The sequence below is a fragment of the Ranitomeya variabilis genome, chromosome 1 (genome assembly GCF_051348905.1).
Source record: "Ranitomeya variabilis isolate aRanVar5 chromosome 1, aRanVar5.hap1, whole genome shotgun sequence".
In the NCBI taxonomy this organism is placed as follows: domain Eukaryota; kingdom Metazoa; phylum Chordata; class Amphibia; order Anura; family Dendrobatidae; genus Ranitomeya; species Ranitomeya variabilis.
This window is the reverse complement of record NC_135232.1, coordinates 404,790,688-404,808,997: the sequence shown is the minus strand read 5'-3', so window position 1 is coordinate 404,808,997 and position 18,310 is coordinate 404,790,688.

Below are 18,310 nucleotides of genomic sequence, written 5' to 3'. Positions count from 1 at the left end.
GTGTATATATACACTCACCGGCCACTTTATTAGGTACACCATGCTAGTAACGGGTTGGACCCCCTTTTGCCTTCAGAACTGCCTCAATTCTTCGTGGCATAGATTCAACAAGGTGCTGGAAGCATTCCTCAGAGATTTTGGTCCATATTGACATGATGGCATCACACAGTTGCCGCAGATTTGTCGGCTGCACATCCCAAAGATGCTCCATACAAGGCAGGATGGATCCATGCTTTCATGTTGTTTACGCCAAATTCTGACCCTACCATCCGAATGTCGCAGCAGAAATCGAGACTCATCAGACCAAGCAACGTTTTTCCAATCTTCTACTGTCCAATTTCGATGAGCTTGTACAAATTGTAGCCTCAGTTTCCTGTTCTTAGCTGAAAGGAGTGGTACCCGGTGTGGTCTTCTGCTGCTGTAGCCCATCTGCCTCAAAGTTCGACGCACTGTGCGTTCAGAGATGCTCTTAGGCCTACCTTGGTTGTAACGGGTGGCGATTTGAGTCACTGTTGCCTTTCTATCAGCTCGAACCAGTCTGCCCATTCTCCTCTGACCTCTGGCATCAACAAGGCATTTCCGCCCACAGAACTGCCGCTCACTGGATTTTTTTTCTTTTTCGGACCATTCTCTGTAAACCCTAGAGATGGTTGTGCGTGAAAATCCCAGTAGATCAGCAGTTTCTGAAATACTCAGACCAGCCCTTCTGGCACCAACAACCATGCCACGTTCAAAGGCACTCAAATCACCTTTCTTCCCCATACTGATGCTCGGTTTGAACTGCAGGAGATTGTCTTGACCATGTCTACATGCCTAAATGCACTGAGTTGCCGCCATGTGATTGGCTGATTAGAAATTAAGTGTTAACAAGAAGTTGGACAGGTGTACCTAATAAAGTGGCCAGTGAGTGTATATATATATACACATATATATACACACACATTATAGTGGTATACAGCAGGGTGTGTATTTATTACTCAGGTATATAGCAGGGGTGTACATACAGTATATACTGTACATTATTGGGTATACAGCAGGGTGTTTACGGTATATATTACTCAGGTATATAGCAGGTGTGTACATATATATACTCTACATTATATGGGTATACAGCAGGGTGTGTATATATTACATAGGTATATAGCATGCTGCACAGGAGCTGGTGGATGGAACGCCACACACAACACAGTATGATGTCACGTGACTGTGATGTCACAATAGACTCCAGAGACCGGAACTCAGAGATAAGGTGACGTGACATCACAGGAAGTCAGAACACAGACACCAAGCGACCATGACAGCAGCTCAAGTAACAGAGGGATGAGAGAAAGCAAGGTAAGTCCACAGGAGCTTCTCTGAGGCGGGTGGTTCTCATGACAGGAGCTTGTGAAGTATTGGACAACTAGTGATGGGCAGTGTGGATTTCTGGCCATCAATGTCAGCCGCCGACAGCAGCTATTTTAATCCTCATGAGACTGCAAGCGGCTCTTACTGGGTCACCGACACTCATCGCTCATATATATATTTATAGGGGTATATATTACACAGGAGTAAAGCATGGGGCGTACTTATACATACACACATTATAGGGGTATACAGCAGGGTGTGTATATATTACACATGTATACAGCAGGAGGTGTACATATATATACATTATAGGGATATACAGCAGGGTGTATATATATTACTCAGGTATATAGCAGGGGTGTACATCTATATATACTGTATATACATTATAGAGGTGTACAGCAGGGTATGTATATGTTACTCAGGTATATAGCAGGGGGTGTACATATATATACTGTACATTATAGGGGTATACAGCAGGGTCTGTATATATTACTCAGGTATATAGCAGGGGTGTACATATATATACTGTATATATATATATATATATATATATATATATATATATATACATTATATGGGTATACAGCAGGGTGTGTATATTTTACTCGGTATATAGCAGGGGGTGTACATACGTATACTGTACATTATAGTGGTATACAGGAGGGTGTGTATATATTACTCAGGTATATAACAGGGGTGTACATATATGTACTGTACATTTATTTGGGTATACAGCAGGGTTTGTATAACTCAGACATATAGCAGGGGTGTACATATATATACTGTACATTATAATGGTATACAGCAGGGTGTATATATTACTCCGGTATATAGCAGGGGTGTACATATATATACTGTACATTATATGGGTATACAGCAGGGTGTGTATATATATTACTCAGGTATATAGTAGGGGTGTACATATATATACTGTACATTACATGGGTATACAGCAGGGTGTGTGTATGTTACATAGGTATATAGAAGGGGTGTACATACTGCACAGGAGCTGGTGGATGGAACGCCACACACATCACGGTATGATGTCACGTGACTGTGATGTCACAATTGACTCCAGAGACCGGAACTCAGAGATAAGGTGACGTGACATCACAGGAAGTCAGAACACAGAAACCAAGTGACCAGGACAGCAGCTCAGGTAACAGAGGAATGAGAGAAAGCAAGGTAAGTCCACAGGTGGTTCTCTGGGGCAGGTGGTTCTCATGACAGGGAGTTGTGAAGTATTGGACAACTAGTGATGGGCAGTGTTGATATCTGGCAGTCAGTTTCATCAGCCGCCGACAACAGCCATTTTAATTCCTATGAGACTGCAAGCGGCTTTTACTGGGTCGCCGACACTCATCGCTCATATATATATTTATAGGGGTATACAGAAGGGTGTGTATATATTAAACATGTATACAGCAGGAGGTGTACATATATATATATACATTATAGGGGTATACAGCAGGGTGTATATATATTACTCAGGTATATGTCAGGGGTGTACATATATATATACCGTACATTATATAGATATACAGCAGAGTGTGTATATATTACTCAGGTATATAGCAGGGGTGTACATATATATATATATATATTGTACATTATATGAGTATCCAGCAGGGTGTATATATGTTACATAGGTATATAACAGGGGTGTACATATATATACCGTACATTATATAGGTATACAGCAGAGTGTGTATATATTACTCAGGTATACCTGTATAGCAGGGGTGTACATATATATATATATATTGTACATTATATGGGTATACAGCAGGGTGTGTATATGTTACATAGATATATAGCAGGGGTGTATATATATATATATATATATATATATATATATATATATATACCGTACATTATATAGGTATACAGCAGGGCGTGTATATATTACTGAGGTATATAGTAGGTGGTGTACATATATATACCGTACATTATATAGGTATACAGCAGGGTGTGTATATATTACTCAGGTATATAGCAGGGGTGTACATATATATACCGTACATTATATATGTATACAGCAGGGTGTGTATATATTACTCAGGTATATAGCAGGGGTGTACATATATACGGTACATTACATGGGTATACAGCAGGGTGTGTATACACTCACTGGCCACTTTATTAGGTACACCTGTCCAACTTCTTGTTAACACTTAATTTCTAATCAGCCAATCACATGGCGGCAACTCAGTGCATTTAGGCATGTAGACATGGTCAAGACAATCTCCTGCAGTTCAAACCGAGCATCAGTATGGGGAAGAAAGGTGATTTGAGTGCCTTTGAACGTGGCATGGTTGTTGGTGCCAGAAGGGCTGGTCTGAGTATTTCAGAAACTGCTGATCTACTGGGATTTTCACGCACAACCATCTCTAGGGTTTACAGAGAATGGCCCGAAAAAGAAAAAAAATCCAGTGAGCGGCAGTTCTGTGGGCGGAAATGCCTTGTTGATGCCAGAGGTCAGAGGAGAATGGGCAGACTGGTTCGAGCTGATAGAAAGGCAACAGTGACTCAAATCGCCACCCGTTACAACCAAGGTAGGCCTAAGAGCATCTCTGAACGCACAGTGCGTCGAACTTTGAGGCAGATGGGCTACAGCAGCAGAAGACCACACCGGGTACCACTCCTTTCAGCTAAGAACAGGAAACTGAGGCTACAATTTGTACAAGCTCATCGAAATTGGACAGTAGAAGATTGGAAAAACGTTGCTTGGTCTGATGAGTCTCGATTTCTGCTGCGACATTCGGATGGTAGGGTCAGAATTTGGCGTAAACAACATGAAAGCATGGATCCATCCTGCCTTGTATGGAGCATCTTTGGGATGTGCAGCCGACAAATCTGCGGCAACTGTGCATGTCAATATGGACCAAAATCTCTGAGGAATGCTTCCAGCACCTTGTTGAATCTATGCCACGAAGAATTGAGGCAGTTCTGAAGGCAAAAGGGGGTCCAACCCGTTACTAGCATGGTGTACCTAATAAAGTGGCCGGTGAGTGTATATTACTCAGGTATATAGCAGGGGTGTACATATATACTGTACATTACATGGGTATACAGCAGGGTGTGTATATATTACTCAGGCATATAGCAGGGGTGTACATACTGCACAGGAGCTGGTGGATGGAACCCCACACACAACACGGTATGATGTCACTGTGATGTCACAATAGACTCTAGAGACCGGAACTCAGAGATACAGTGACGTGACATCACAGGAATTCAGAACACAGAGACCAAGTGACCCGGACAGCAGCTCAATAACAGAGGGATGAGAGAAAGCAAGGTAAGTCCACAGGAGCTTCTCTGGGGCAGGTGGTTCTCATGACAGGGACTTATGAAATATTGGACAACTAGTGATGGGCAGTCCGGCCATTTTTTGGAGAGATGGATCATTTGGATTCCAAACGGATCCCAATTTATTATATGCTAACCTGTGTATAGAAATTATGGTAAAATCAACAGAATCAAATGTTGATGAAACCCTTCCACCTACAGCCAGCCAATAGCAGAATTATTCAGGATGGATGTCTAACATTCAGTTTCATCAGTCACAGACAACAGCTATTTTTGTCCCCATGAGACTGCAAGCAGCTCTCACTGGGTCGCCAGCACCCATCACTATGGCCAACCAACCTCTTTAAGCTTGAGAAAAATGTGAATATATTGACTGTAATATGGAAGGATGTGTCCTGGTAATGTAGTAGTGTGCCCGATACCAGACTCACAGGAGTCGCTCAGGTCCGTGCACTCAGTATAAAGAATTCCTCCATTACTGGAGATCCCTGTGCAGGATCCAGGTTACAAAGTGTGAACACAAAGACATCACTGATATTCTGCTCCAGACGCCAAAAAGGTCTTCTCAGAAGCTGAAGTTTTCTCGGCAAGATTAAAGGGGTTTTCCACCAACAAAGTACATTTTAATTAAAAGATCTTGCAATAATAATAAGTTCCACAATTGGATTTGTTAATAAAATCTTCCTGTGCTGAGGTAATCTTATTAATGTGCCCCTGCTGTGTGCTGTGTAATGGCTGTGTCTGACCGTTCAGGAACCATGCCACATCATACCACAGCTCCTGGGCAGGGGAGGAAGCAAAAAAGTATACAGGCATTACAGCACGGGATCACAGCTGATTCTTTCTGTGAGGCAAAATATTTCACTACCTGTTTTTAAGCAATGTTTTACCTCAAAGAAAGAGTCAGCTGTGATCACTGGCTATAATGTCTGTATACTCTTTTACTTCCGCCCCTGCCCAGGAGATGTAGCATGATCAGACTATGTCAGTACATAACAGGGGCACATTTATATGATTATAATATGATTAACATTTTTTTAAACACATCCAATTGGGGAAATTATTATTATTCAAAGCTCTATTAATTGAAATGTTGATTAAAATTAACTGTTGGTGGGAAAACCCCTTTAAATGATTCCTGGAGGGGAAAACGATAAAGAAAAAAAATCTGGTAAAGCTATTCAGTGTAGAACAAATGGGTTCCAGTATCTGTGTTGGTGTTTGCCCTCCAGGCCAGCCTATGTGTGTTGATTTAACCAGCACCTATGTGTTGGATTCTGGCCTCCTGCTCGTAGGGTACCAGAGGTCAGACCCCAACTTGGAGGGTAGCGGAGGCCACACCGCAGCTTGGAGGGTATCAGAGTACATTCTCCAGCTCGGAGAGTACCATAGGCCACATCCTTACTCGCAAGGTATCGGAGGCCAAACCGCAGCTCTTAGAGTACCGGAAGTCAGACCTCAAGAGTTCACACCCCAACTCTTAGGGTATCAGAGGCCACACCCCAATTCGGAAAGTACTCGAAGGCCACACCCCAATTTAGAGGGTACCAGATGCCACACCCCAACGCGGAGGGTACTTGGAAGCCACACACCCAACTTGGAGGGTGCCCGGAGGCCACATCCCAACTCGGAGGGTATTGGAGTCACCACAACTCAGAGGGTATTCAGAGGCCACACCCCAATTCGGAGGGTGCCGGAAACCACACCCCAACTTGGAAGGTATTGTAGGCCACACCCCAGCTCAGAAGGTATCGGAGGCCACACCCCAATTCGGAGGATAATCGGAGGCCACACCCCAATTCAGAGGGTACAGGAGGCCACACTCCAAGAGGCCATGCCCCAATTCGGAGGGTACCGTAGACCACAACCCAACTCGAAGGGTACCAGAGGCCATACCCCAACTCAGAGGGAACCGGAGGCCACAACCCAACTCTGAGGGTTTTCTGAGGCCACACCCCAAATCAGAGTGTACAGAAGGCTACACCCCAATTTGGAGGGTATCAGAGGGCATCACCACAATTGGGAGGGTACCGGAGGCCACTTCCCAACACGTAGGGTACTGGAGGCCACACCCCAATTTGGAGAGTACCGTAAACCACACCCCAACTCCGAGGGTATCGGACGCCACACCCCAGCTAGGAGGGTAAAGGAGGCCACACCCCAAGAGGCCAAACCCCAATTCGGAGGGTACCAAAAGCCACACCCCAACTTGGAGGGTACGAAGGCTACATCCCAACTCGGGGTACTGGAGGTCACACCCCAACTTGGAGGGTATCGGAGGCCAAACCCCAACTATGAGGGTTGCGGAGGCCACACTCCAACTCAGAGAGTATCTTGAAGGTACTGGAGGCCAAACCTAAACTCGGAGGGTATCAAAAGCCACACCCCAAGAGGCCATACCCAAACTCTGAGAGTACTGTAGGTCACACCCTAACTCGAAGGGTACCAGAGGACATACCCCAACTCAGAGGGTACCGGAGGCAACACCCCAACTCTGAGGGAATTTGGAAGCCACACCCCAATTCGGAGGGTACAGGAAGCTAAACCGCAATTTGGAGGGTACCAGAGGTCAGACCACAATTCAGAGGGTTATCGGAGGCCAAACCCCAGCTCGGAGGGTACCGAAGGCCACACTTCAAGAGTCCACACCCCAAGTCAGAGGGTACTGTAGGCCACACCCCAATTTAGAGGGTAATCAGAGGCCACACCCCAATTCAGAGGGTAGCGATGCCACACCACAAGAGGCCACACCCCAACTCGGAGGGTACCAAAGGCCACACTCCAACTCGGAAGGTACCGGAGGCCACACTTCAACTCGGAGGATACCGACAGAAACACCCCAACTCGGAAGGTACCAGATGCCACACCCCAACTCTGAGGGTACCAGATGCCACACCCCAACTCTGAGGGTATTTGGAGGCCACACCTCAATTTGGATGTTGCAGGTTGCTACACCCCAATTTGGAGGGTACCAGAGGTCACACCCCAATTTAGAGGGTACCGGAGGCCACACCCCCAACTCGGAGAGTACTGGAATCCACACCCCAATTCAGAGGGTAGCGGAAACCACACCCCAACTCGAAAGGTATCGGAGGTCACACCCCAAGAGTCCACATTCCTACCCGGAGGGTACTGGACACCACACCCCAATTCCGAGGCTAATCGGAGGCCACACCCCAATTCGCAGGGTATCGGAGGCCACACCCCAACTCGGAGGGTAACAAAGGCCACACCCCAACTCAGAGAATACTGTTGGCCACACCCCATCTCAGAGGGTACTAGAGGAAACTCCCCAACCTGGATGATACGGAGGCTACATCCCAACTCAGAGGGTACCAGAGGCCACACCCCAACTCGGACGGTATCGGAGGCCAAACTCCAACTCGGAGGATAGCAGAGGCCCTACCCCAACTTGTATGGTAGTGGAGGCCATACCCCTACTCGGAGGGTACTGGAGGCCACACCCCAGCTCGGAGTGTATTCGGAGGCCACACTCCAATTCGAAGGGTACCAGAAACCACACCCCAACTCGGAAGATATCAGAGGTCACACCCCAGCATGGAGGGTATTGGAGGCCACACCCCAGCTCAGAGGGTATTGGAGGCCAAACCCCAAGAGTCCTCACCCAACTTGGAGGGTACTTGAGACCACACTGCAATTCAGAGGCTAAACCCCAATCTAGAGGGTACCAGAGGCCACACCCCAAGAGGCTACACCCCAACTAGGAGAATACCAAAGGCCACAACCCAACTTGGAGGGTAACAAAAGTCACACCCCAACTCGTAGGGTATCGGAGACCACTCCCCATCTTGGAGGGTACGGAAGCTGCACCCCATCTCGAAGAGTATCGGAGGACAAACCCTAAATCGGGGGGTACCAGAGGCCTACCCCAGCTCAGAGATTATCGGATGCCACAGCCCAAGAGGCCACACCCCAACTCGGAGGGTATCAGAGGCCACACCCCAACTCAGAGGGTATCGGAGGCCAAACTCCAGCTCGAAGGGTATCAGAGGCCACACCCCAAGAGGCCTTACCCGAATTCGGAGGGTACCGTAGGTCACACCCTAACTCGGAGGGTAGTAGAGGCCATTCCCCAACTTGGAGGGTACCGGAGGCCACACTCCAACTTTTAGGGTATTAGGAGGCCACACCCCAATTCGGAGGGTACAGGAGTGTTGTGAATTCCATTCTCGGGCTCCCTCCTGTGGTCATGAGTGGTACTGTGTGAGTTTGTTCTTGGGCTCCCTCTGGTGGCCTTTAGCGATATGGCTGGGCTCAGCTGTTTCATCTCCTGCTAGGCTGGGCCTATTTAACTCACCTGGACCTTTATTTGTCGCCTGCTGTCGGTGTATTCAGTCCTGATCCTGTGCTCTCCTGAATATTCCTTGTGACCAGTCTCCTGCTATGAGAAGCTAAGTTTGCTTGTTCAGTTTCTCATTACTTCCTTGAAAACGTTTCTCATTATATTATGAGTTCAGCCCAGCTTGCTTTCATGTGATTTTTTGCTTGCTGGTTAGTTCTGGGGTGCAGAGTGCGCCCCTCACATCGTGAGTCGGTGTGGGGGTTCTTGTATTCTCTGCGTGGTTTACTTTTGATTTTGTACTGACCGCACAGACACCTATCTTTATCTGCCTATCTAGTATTAGCGGGCCTCATTTGCTAAACCTGTTTCATCTCTACGTTTGTGTTTTCCCCTTAACTCACCGTTATTATTTGTGGGGGCTATCTAAAACTTTGGGGATATTTCTCTGAGGCAAGTGAGGTCTTTGCTTTCTCTCTAGGGGTAGTCAGTTTCTCAGGCTGTGACGAGGCGTCTAGGTTTTGAGGTAACGCTCCACAGCTGCCTTTAGTGTGTTTGGATAGGATCAGGATTGCGGTCAGTATAGCTTCCACATCCCCAGAACTTGTCCTATATATTTAGGGTATATGTGTCAGGTCAGTTTGAGATCCTACCACCAGGATCATAACAGTACAGCAGGCCACAAAGTGTTAATGCAGCAGAAGAGGGAGAAGAGAAATCCTGAAGTCATTTTTTTTATTTTTTCCTCTGCACTGTGTTTGGCTTCTCTCCTCCCCTTAATCTCTGGGTGGTTCTGAATTCAGTTGCAGATATGGACATTCAGAGTCTGTCTTCTAGTGTGGATCATCTCACTGCAAGGATACAGGGCATTCAGGATTATGTAGTCCGCAGTCCTATGTCAGAGCCTAAAATACCAATTCCAGAGCTGTTTTCCGGAGATAGATCTAGGTTTTTGAACTTTAAAAATAATTGTAAGTTATTCCTTTCTCTGAGACCTCGCTCCTCTGGTGATTCTGTTCAGCAAGTTAAAATTGTTATTTCTTTGTTGCGTGGTGACCCCCAAGATTGGGCATTCTCTCTGGCGCCAGGAGATCCTGCATTGCTAAATGTGGATGCGTTTTTTCTGGCGCTTGGAGTGCTTTATGAGGAACCTAATCTGGTAGACCAAGCAGAGAAGGTTTTGCTGGCTCTCTCTCAGGGTCAAGATGAAGCAGAGGTTTACTGTCAGAAGTTTAGGAAGTGGTCTGTGCTCACTCAATGGAATGAGTGCGCCCTGGTGGCGATTTTCAGAAAGGGTCTTTCGGAAGCCCTTAAAGATGCTATGGTGGGGTTCCCCACGCCTGCGGGTCTGAATGAGTCAATGTCTTTGGCCATTCAGATTGATCGGCGTTTGCGGGAGTGCAAACCTGTGCACCATCTGGCAGTAATTTCTGAGCAGAAACCTGAGCCTATGCAATGCGACAGGATTCTGACCAGAGTTGAACGGCAAGACTACAGACGTCAGAATGGGTTGTGCTTTTACTGTGGGGATTCTGCTCATGTTATCTCAGCATGCTCTAAGCGCACAAAAAGGTTTACCAAATCTGTCACCATTGGTACTGTACAACCTAAATTCATTCTGTCTGTTACTTTGATTTGCTCTCTGTCATCCTACTCAGTTATGGCTTTTGTGGATTCAGGTGCCGCCCTGAATCTGATGGATTTGTCATTTGCCAGGCGCTGTGGTTTTATCTTGGAGCCTTTACAATTCCCCATTCCACTAAAGGGAATTGATGCTACGCCATTGGCCAAGAATAAACCTCAGTACTGGACTCAAGTGACCATGTCTATGACTCCTGCACATCAGGAGGTGATTCGCTTTCTTGTGCTACATAATTTGCATGATGTTGTCGTGTTGGGTCTGCCATGGCTGGAGGCTCATAATCCAGTCCTGGATTGGAAAGCAATGTCTGTGTCTAGTTGGGGTTGCCAGGGAATTCATGGCGATGCCCCTTTGGTGTCAATTGCTTCTTCTGCTTCTTCTGAAGTCCCTGAATTTTTGTCAGACTACCAAGATGTATTTGATGAGCCCAAATCCAGTGCCCTACCTCCTCATAGGGATTGTGATTGTGCTATAAATTTGATTCCTGGTAGTAAGTTCCCTAAGGGATGACTTTTTAATTTATCTGTACCAGAACATGCCGCTATGCGGAGTTATATAAAGGAGTCCTTGGAGAAGGGGCATATTCACCCGTCCTCGTCCCCTTTGGGTGCGGGGTTCTTTTTTGTGGCCAAGAAGGATGGTTCTCTGAGACCCTGTATAGATTATCGCCTTCTAAATAACATCACGGTCAAATTTCAGTACCCCTTGCCACTGTTGTCTGATCTGTTTGCTCGGATTAGGGGGGCCAGTTGGTTCACCAAGATAGATCTTCGAGGAGCGTATAATCTTGTGCGCATAAAACAGGGCGATGAATGGAAAACAGCATTTAATACGCCCAAAGGCCATTTTGAGTACTTGGTGATGCCTTTTGGGCTTTCTAATGCTCCCTCTGTGTTTCAGTCCTTCATGCACAACATCTTCTGAGTGTATCTGGATAGATTCATGATTGTGTACCTGGATGATATTTTGGTCTTTTCTGATGACTGGGAGTCTCATGTGAAGCAGGTCAGGATGGTATTTCAGGTCCTGCGTGCCAATGCCTTGTTTGTGAAGGGCTCTAAATGTCTCTTCGGAGTCCAGAAGATTTCTTTTTTGGGCTTTATTTTTTCTCCTTCTACTATTGAGATGGATCCAGTCAAGGTCCAGGCTATTCATGACTGGACTCAACCTACATCTGTGAAGAGTCTTCAGAAGTTCTTGGGTTTTGCTAATTTTTCCCGTCGCTTCATCACTAATTTTTCTAGCGTGGTTAAGCCTTTGACGGATTTGACCAAGAAGGGTTCTGATGTGACGAATTGGTCTCCTGCGGCCGTGGAGGCCTTTCAGGAGCTTAAGCGTCGGTTTTCTTCGGCTCCTGTCTTGCGCCAGCCCGATGTCTCTCTTCCCTTTCAGGTTGAGGTTGATGCTTCTGAGATTGGAGCAGGGGCTGTCTTGTCGCAGAGAAGCTCTGATGGCTCTGTGATGAGACCATGTGCTTTCTTTTCAAGAAAGTTTTCGCCTGCCGAGCAGAATTATGATGTTGGTAATCGTGAGTTGTTGGCAATGAAGTGGGCATTTGAGGAGTGGCGACATTGGCTTGAGGGAGCCAAGCATCGTGTGGTGGTCTTGACGGATCACAAGAATTTGACTTATCTTGAGTCTGCCAAACGGTTGAATCCGAGACAGGCTCGATGGTCGTTGTTTTTCTCTCGTTTCAATTTCGTGGTTTCATGTCTTCCGGGTTCGAAAAACGTGAAGGCGGATGCCCTTTCTAGGAGTTTTGTACCTGACTCCCCGGAAGTTTCTGAACCGACTGGTGTTCTCAAAGAGGGGGTGATTTTGTCTGCCATCTCTCCTGATCTGCGACGGGTGTTGCAGGAGTTTCAGGCCAATAGACCTGACCGTTGTCCACCAGAGAGACTGTTTGTCCCAGACAGATGGACCAGTAGAGTTATTTCCGAGGTTCACTCTTCGGTGTTGGCAGGTCATCCTGGGATTTTTGGTACCAGGGATTTGGTGGCGAGATCCTTTTGGTGGCCTTCCTTGTCGCGGGATGTGCATTCCTTTGTGCAGTCCTGTGGGATTTGTGCTCGGGCCAAGCCTTCGTGTTCTCGTGCCAGTGGATTGCTTTTGCCTTTGCCTGTCCCGAAGAGGCCTTGGACGCATATTTCCATGGATTTTATTTCGGATCTTCCTGTCTCTCAGAAGATGTCTGTCATCTGGGTGGTTTGTGATCGTTTTTCCAAAATGGTCCATTTGGTACCCTTGCCTAAGTTGCCTTCCTCCTCCGATTTGGTGCCACTGTTTTTTCAGAATGTGGTTCGTTTACATGGTATTCCGGAGAACATTGTGTCCGACAGAGGATCCCAGTTTGTGTCCAGATTTTGGCGATCCTTTTGTGCTAAGATGGGCATTGAATTGTCTTTTTCGTCAGCCTTCCATCCTCAGACGATTTGTAAAACCGAACAAACTAATCAGACCTTGGAAACTTATTTGAGATGTTTTGTTTCTGCTGACCAGGATGATTGGGTGACCTTTTTGCCATTGGCTGAGTTCGCCCTCAATAATCGGTCTAGTTCTGCTACTTTGGTTTCACCTTTCTTTTGCAATTCTGGTTTTCATCCTCGTTTCTCCTCGGGTCAGGTTGAGTCTTCTGACTGTCCTGGGGTGGATTCTGTGGTGGATAGGTTGCAGCAGATTTGGAACCATGTGGTGGACAATTTGACTTTGTCCCAAGAGAAGGCTCAGCGCTTTGCTAACCGCCGTCGCTGTGTGGGTCCCCGACTTCGTGTGGGGGATTTGGTATGGTTGTCTTCTCGTTATGTCCCGATGAAGGTTTCCTCTCCTAAGTTCAAGCCTCGTTTCATCGGTCCTTATAAGATTTTGGAAATCCTCAACCCTGTGTCTTTTCGTTTGGACCTCCCAACATCGTTTGCCATTCATAATGTGTTCCATAGGTCATTGTTGCGGAGATTTGTGGTGCCTGTGGTCCCTTCTGTTGATCCTCCTGCTCCGGTCTTGGTCGAGGGGGAGTTGGAATATGTGGTGGAGAAGATCTTGGATTCTCGTATTTCGAGACGGAGACTTCAGTACTTAGTGAAATGGAAGGGTTATGGTCAGGAGGATAATTCCTGGGTTGTCGCCTCCGATGTCCATGCGGCCGATTTGGTTTGCGCCTTTCATTTGGCTCGTCCTGATCGGCCTGGGAGCTCTGGTGAGGGTTCGGTGACCCCTCCTCAAGGGGGGGGGTACTGTTGTGAATTCCGTTCTCGGGCTCCTTCCTGTGGTCATGAGTGGTACTGTGTGAGTTTGTTCTTGGGCTCCCTCTGGTGGCCTTTAGCGATATGGCTGGGCTCAGCTGTTTCATCTCCTGCTAGGCTGGGCCTATTTAACTCACCTGGACCTTTATTTGTCGCCTGCTGTCGGTGTATTCAGTCCTGATCCTGTGCTCTCCTGAATATTCCTTGTGACCAGTCTCCTGCTATGAGAAGCTAAGTTTGCTTGTTCAGTTTCTCATTACTTCCTTGAAAACGTTTCTCATTATATTATGAGTTCAGCCCAGCTTGCTTTCATGTGATTTTTTGCTTGCTGGTTAGTTCTGGGGTGCAGAGTGCGCCCCTCACATCGTGAGTCGGTGTGGGGGTTCTTGTATTCTCTGCGTGGTTTACTTTTGATAGTTTTTGTACTGACCGCACAGACACCTATCTTTATCTGCCTATCTAGTATTAGCGGGCCTCATTTGCTAAACCTGTTTCATCTCTACGTTTGTGTTTTCCCCTTAACTCACTGTTATTATTTGTGGGGGGGCTATCTAAAACGTTGGGGATATTTCTCTGAGGCAAGTGAGGTCTTTGTTTTCTCTCTAGGGGTAGTCAGTTTCTCAGGCTGTGACGAGGCGTCTAGATTTTCAGGTAACGCTCCACAGCTGCCTTTAGTGTGTTTGGATAGAATCAGGATTGCAGTCAGTATAGCTTCCACATCCCCAGAACTTGTCCTATATATTTAGGGTATATGTGTCAGGTCAGTTTGAGATCCTACCACCAGGATCATAACACAGGAGGCTACACCGCAATTTGAAGGATACCAGAGGTCACACCACAATTTGGAGGGTACCGGAGGCAACACGCCAACTCAGAGGATACCGGAGGCCACACCAAATTCAGAGAGTACTGGAATCCACACCCCAACTCAAAGGGTATCGGAGGCCACACCCCAGCTCGGAGGGTACTGGAGGCCACACCCCAAGAGTCTACACCTCAAGTCGGAGCGTACTGGAGGCCACACCCCAATTTGGAGGGTAATCGGAGGCCACACTTTAATTCAGAGTGTAGCGGAGGCCACACACCAAGAGATCACCCCCAACTTGGAGGATACCATAGGCCACACCCCAACTCGGAGGGTACCGGAGGAAACACCCCAACTTGCATGGTACGGAGGCTACACTCCAAATCGGTACTGGAGGCCACACCCCAACCTGGAAGGTATCAGAGGCCAAACCCCAAATCGGAGGATAGCGGAATCCCCACCCACACTCAGATGGTACTGGAGGCCATACCCCTATTTGGAGGGTACAGGAGGCCACACCCCAACTCGAAGGGTATTTGGAGGCCACACCCCAATTTGGAGGGTACCAGAAACACCCCAACTCTGAGGGTATCAGAGTCCTCATTCCAACTCAGATGGTACTGGAGGCCACACCCCAATTCAGAGGGTAATCGGGGGCCACACCGTAATTCAGAGGGTACCGGAGGCCACAGCTCAAGAGACCACACCCCAATTCGGAGGGTCTTGGAGGCCACACCCCAGCTCGTAGGGTACCAAAAGCCACACCCCAACTTGGAGGGTACCAGAGGCCACACCCCAACTCAGATTGTACTGGAGACCACACCCTAACTTGGAGGATAGAGGCTACACCCCAACTCGGAGGGTATCGGAGGCCAAACCCCAACTCGGAGTGTATTAGAGGCAACACCCCATCTCAGAAAGAGGCTACACCCCAACTCGGAGGGTATCGGAGGCCAAACCCCAACTCGGAGTGTATCAGAGGCAACACCCCATCTCAGAAAGTACATTGAAGTTACTGGAGGCCACACCTCAACTCGGAGGGTATCGTAGGCCATACCCCAGCTCAAAGAGTACCGGAGGCCACTCCCCAAGAGGCCACACCCCAACTCGGAGGGTACCAATGGCCACACCCCAACTCGGAGGGTATCGGAGGCCACACGCCAACTTGGAGGGTACCGGAGGAAGCACCCCAACTTGTATGGTACGGAGGCCACACCCCATCTCAGGGTATCAGGGGCCACACCCCTACTCGGAGGGTATCGGAGGCCAAACCCCAACTCGGAGGATAGCGGAGGCCATACCCCTACTCGGAGGGTACCGGAGGCCAAAACCCAGTTCGGAGTTTATCAGAGGCCAAACTCCAACTCGGAGGGTACCAGAGGCCACACCCCAACTCTGAGGGTATTTGGAGGCCACTCCTCAATTTAAATGTTACAGATTGCTATACCCCAATTTGGAGGGTACCAGAGGTCACACCCCAATTTGGTGGGTACCTGAAGCCACACCCCAATTCAGAGGGTAACGGAAACCACACCCCATCTCAGAGGGTAACGGAGGCCACAACCCAAGAGGCCAAACTCCAGCTGGAAGGGTACCGGAGGCCACACCCCAAGAGGCCATACCCGAACTCGGAGGGTACCGTAGGTCACACCCTAACTCGGAGGATACCAGAGGCCATACCCCAACTTGGAGGGTACCGGAGGCCACACCCCAACTCTGAGGGTATTAAGAGGCCACACCCCAATGCGGAGGGAACAGGAGGCTACACAGCAATTTGAAGGGTACCAGAGGTCACACCACAATTCGGAGGGTACCAGAGACCACACCCCAACTCAGAGGATACGGCAGGCCACACTAAATTCAGAGGGTACCGGAATCCACACCCCAACTCAAAGGGTATCAGAGACCAAACCCCAGCTCAGAGGGTACTATAGATCATACCCCAATGCGGAGCGTATTCGCAGCTACACCCCAGCTCGGAGGGTACTAGAGGCCACATCCCAAATCGGAGGGTATCGGAGGCCACACCCCAATTCAGAGTGTACTGGAAGTTACACCCCAACTCAAAGGGCATCGAAGGCCACACCCGAATCCTGAGGGTACTCAGAGGCCACACCTCAATTCGGAGGGTACTGGAGGCCACAACCCAATTCGGAGGATACTTGGAGGCCACATTACAATTTAGAGGGTATCGGAGGCACACCACAATTAGTAGTGTAACGGAGGCCACACTCTGACTCAGAGTGTATCAGATGTCACACCCCATCTCAGAGGGTACTGGAGGCCACACCCCAACTCGGAGGGTGCCTAGAGGCCACACCCCAGCTCGAAGGGTACACACCCCATCTCAGAGGGTACTGGAGGCCACACCCCAACTTGTAGGGTACCAGAGGCCAAACCCCAACTCGGAGGGTGCTTGGAGGCCACACCCCAGCTCGAAGCGTACCAGAAGCCACACCCCAACTCGGAGAGTACCAGAGGCCACACCCCATCTCAGAGGTTACAGTAGAACACAACCAAACTCGTCAGGTACTGAAGGCAATACACCAACTCTAAGGGTACTCAGAGGCCAAACCCCAATTCAGAGTGTATTGGAGGCCAAACCCCATTTCTGAGGGCACCAGGGGGCACACCCCAACTCAGAGGGTATTGAAGGCCACACCCCAATTCGGAGGGTACCAGAAACCACACCCCAACTCAGAGGGTATCGGAGGCCACTCTCCAGCTCGAAGGGTACCGGAGGCCACAACCCAGCTTGGAAAGTAGCCGAGGCCACACCCCAACTCGGAAGGTACCGGAGGCCACACTTCAACTCGGAGGATACCGACAGAAACACCCCAACTCGGAAGGTACCAGATGCCACACCCCAACTCTGAGGGTACCAGATGCCACACCCCAACTCTGAGGGTATTTGGAGGCCACACCTCAATTTGGATGTTGCAGGTTGCTACACCCCAATTTGGAGGGTACCAGAGGTCACACCCCAATTTAGAGGGTACCGGAGGCCACACCCCCAACTCGGAGAGTACTGGAATCCACACCCCAATTCAGAGGGTAGCGGAAACCACACCCCAACTCGAAAGGTATCGGAGGTCACACCCCAAGAGTCCACATTCCTACCCGGAGGGTACTGGACACCACACCCCAATTCCGAGGCTAATCGGAGGCCACACCCCAATTTGCAGGGTATCGGAGGCCACACCCTAACTCGGAGGGTAACAGAGGCCACACCCCAACTCAGAGAGTACTGTTGGCCACACCCCATCTCAGAGGGTACTAGAGGAAACTCCCCAACCTGGATGATACGGAAGCTACATCCCAACTCAGAGGGTACCAGAGGCCACACCCCAACTCGGAGGGTATCGGCGGCCAAACTCCAACTCGGAGGATAGCGGAGGCCCTACCCCAACTTGTATGGTAGTGGAGGCCATACCCCCACTCGGAGGGTACTGGAGGCCACACCCCAGCTCGGAGTGTATTCGGAGGCCACACTCCAATTCGATGGGTACCAGAAACCACACCCCAACTCGGAAGATATCAGAGGTCACACCCCAGCATGGAGGGTATTGGAGGCCACACCCCAGCTCAGAGGGTATTGGAGGCCAAACCCAAAGAGTCCTCACCCAACTTGGAGGGTACTTGAGACCACACTGCAATTCAGA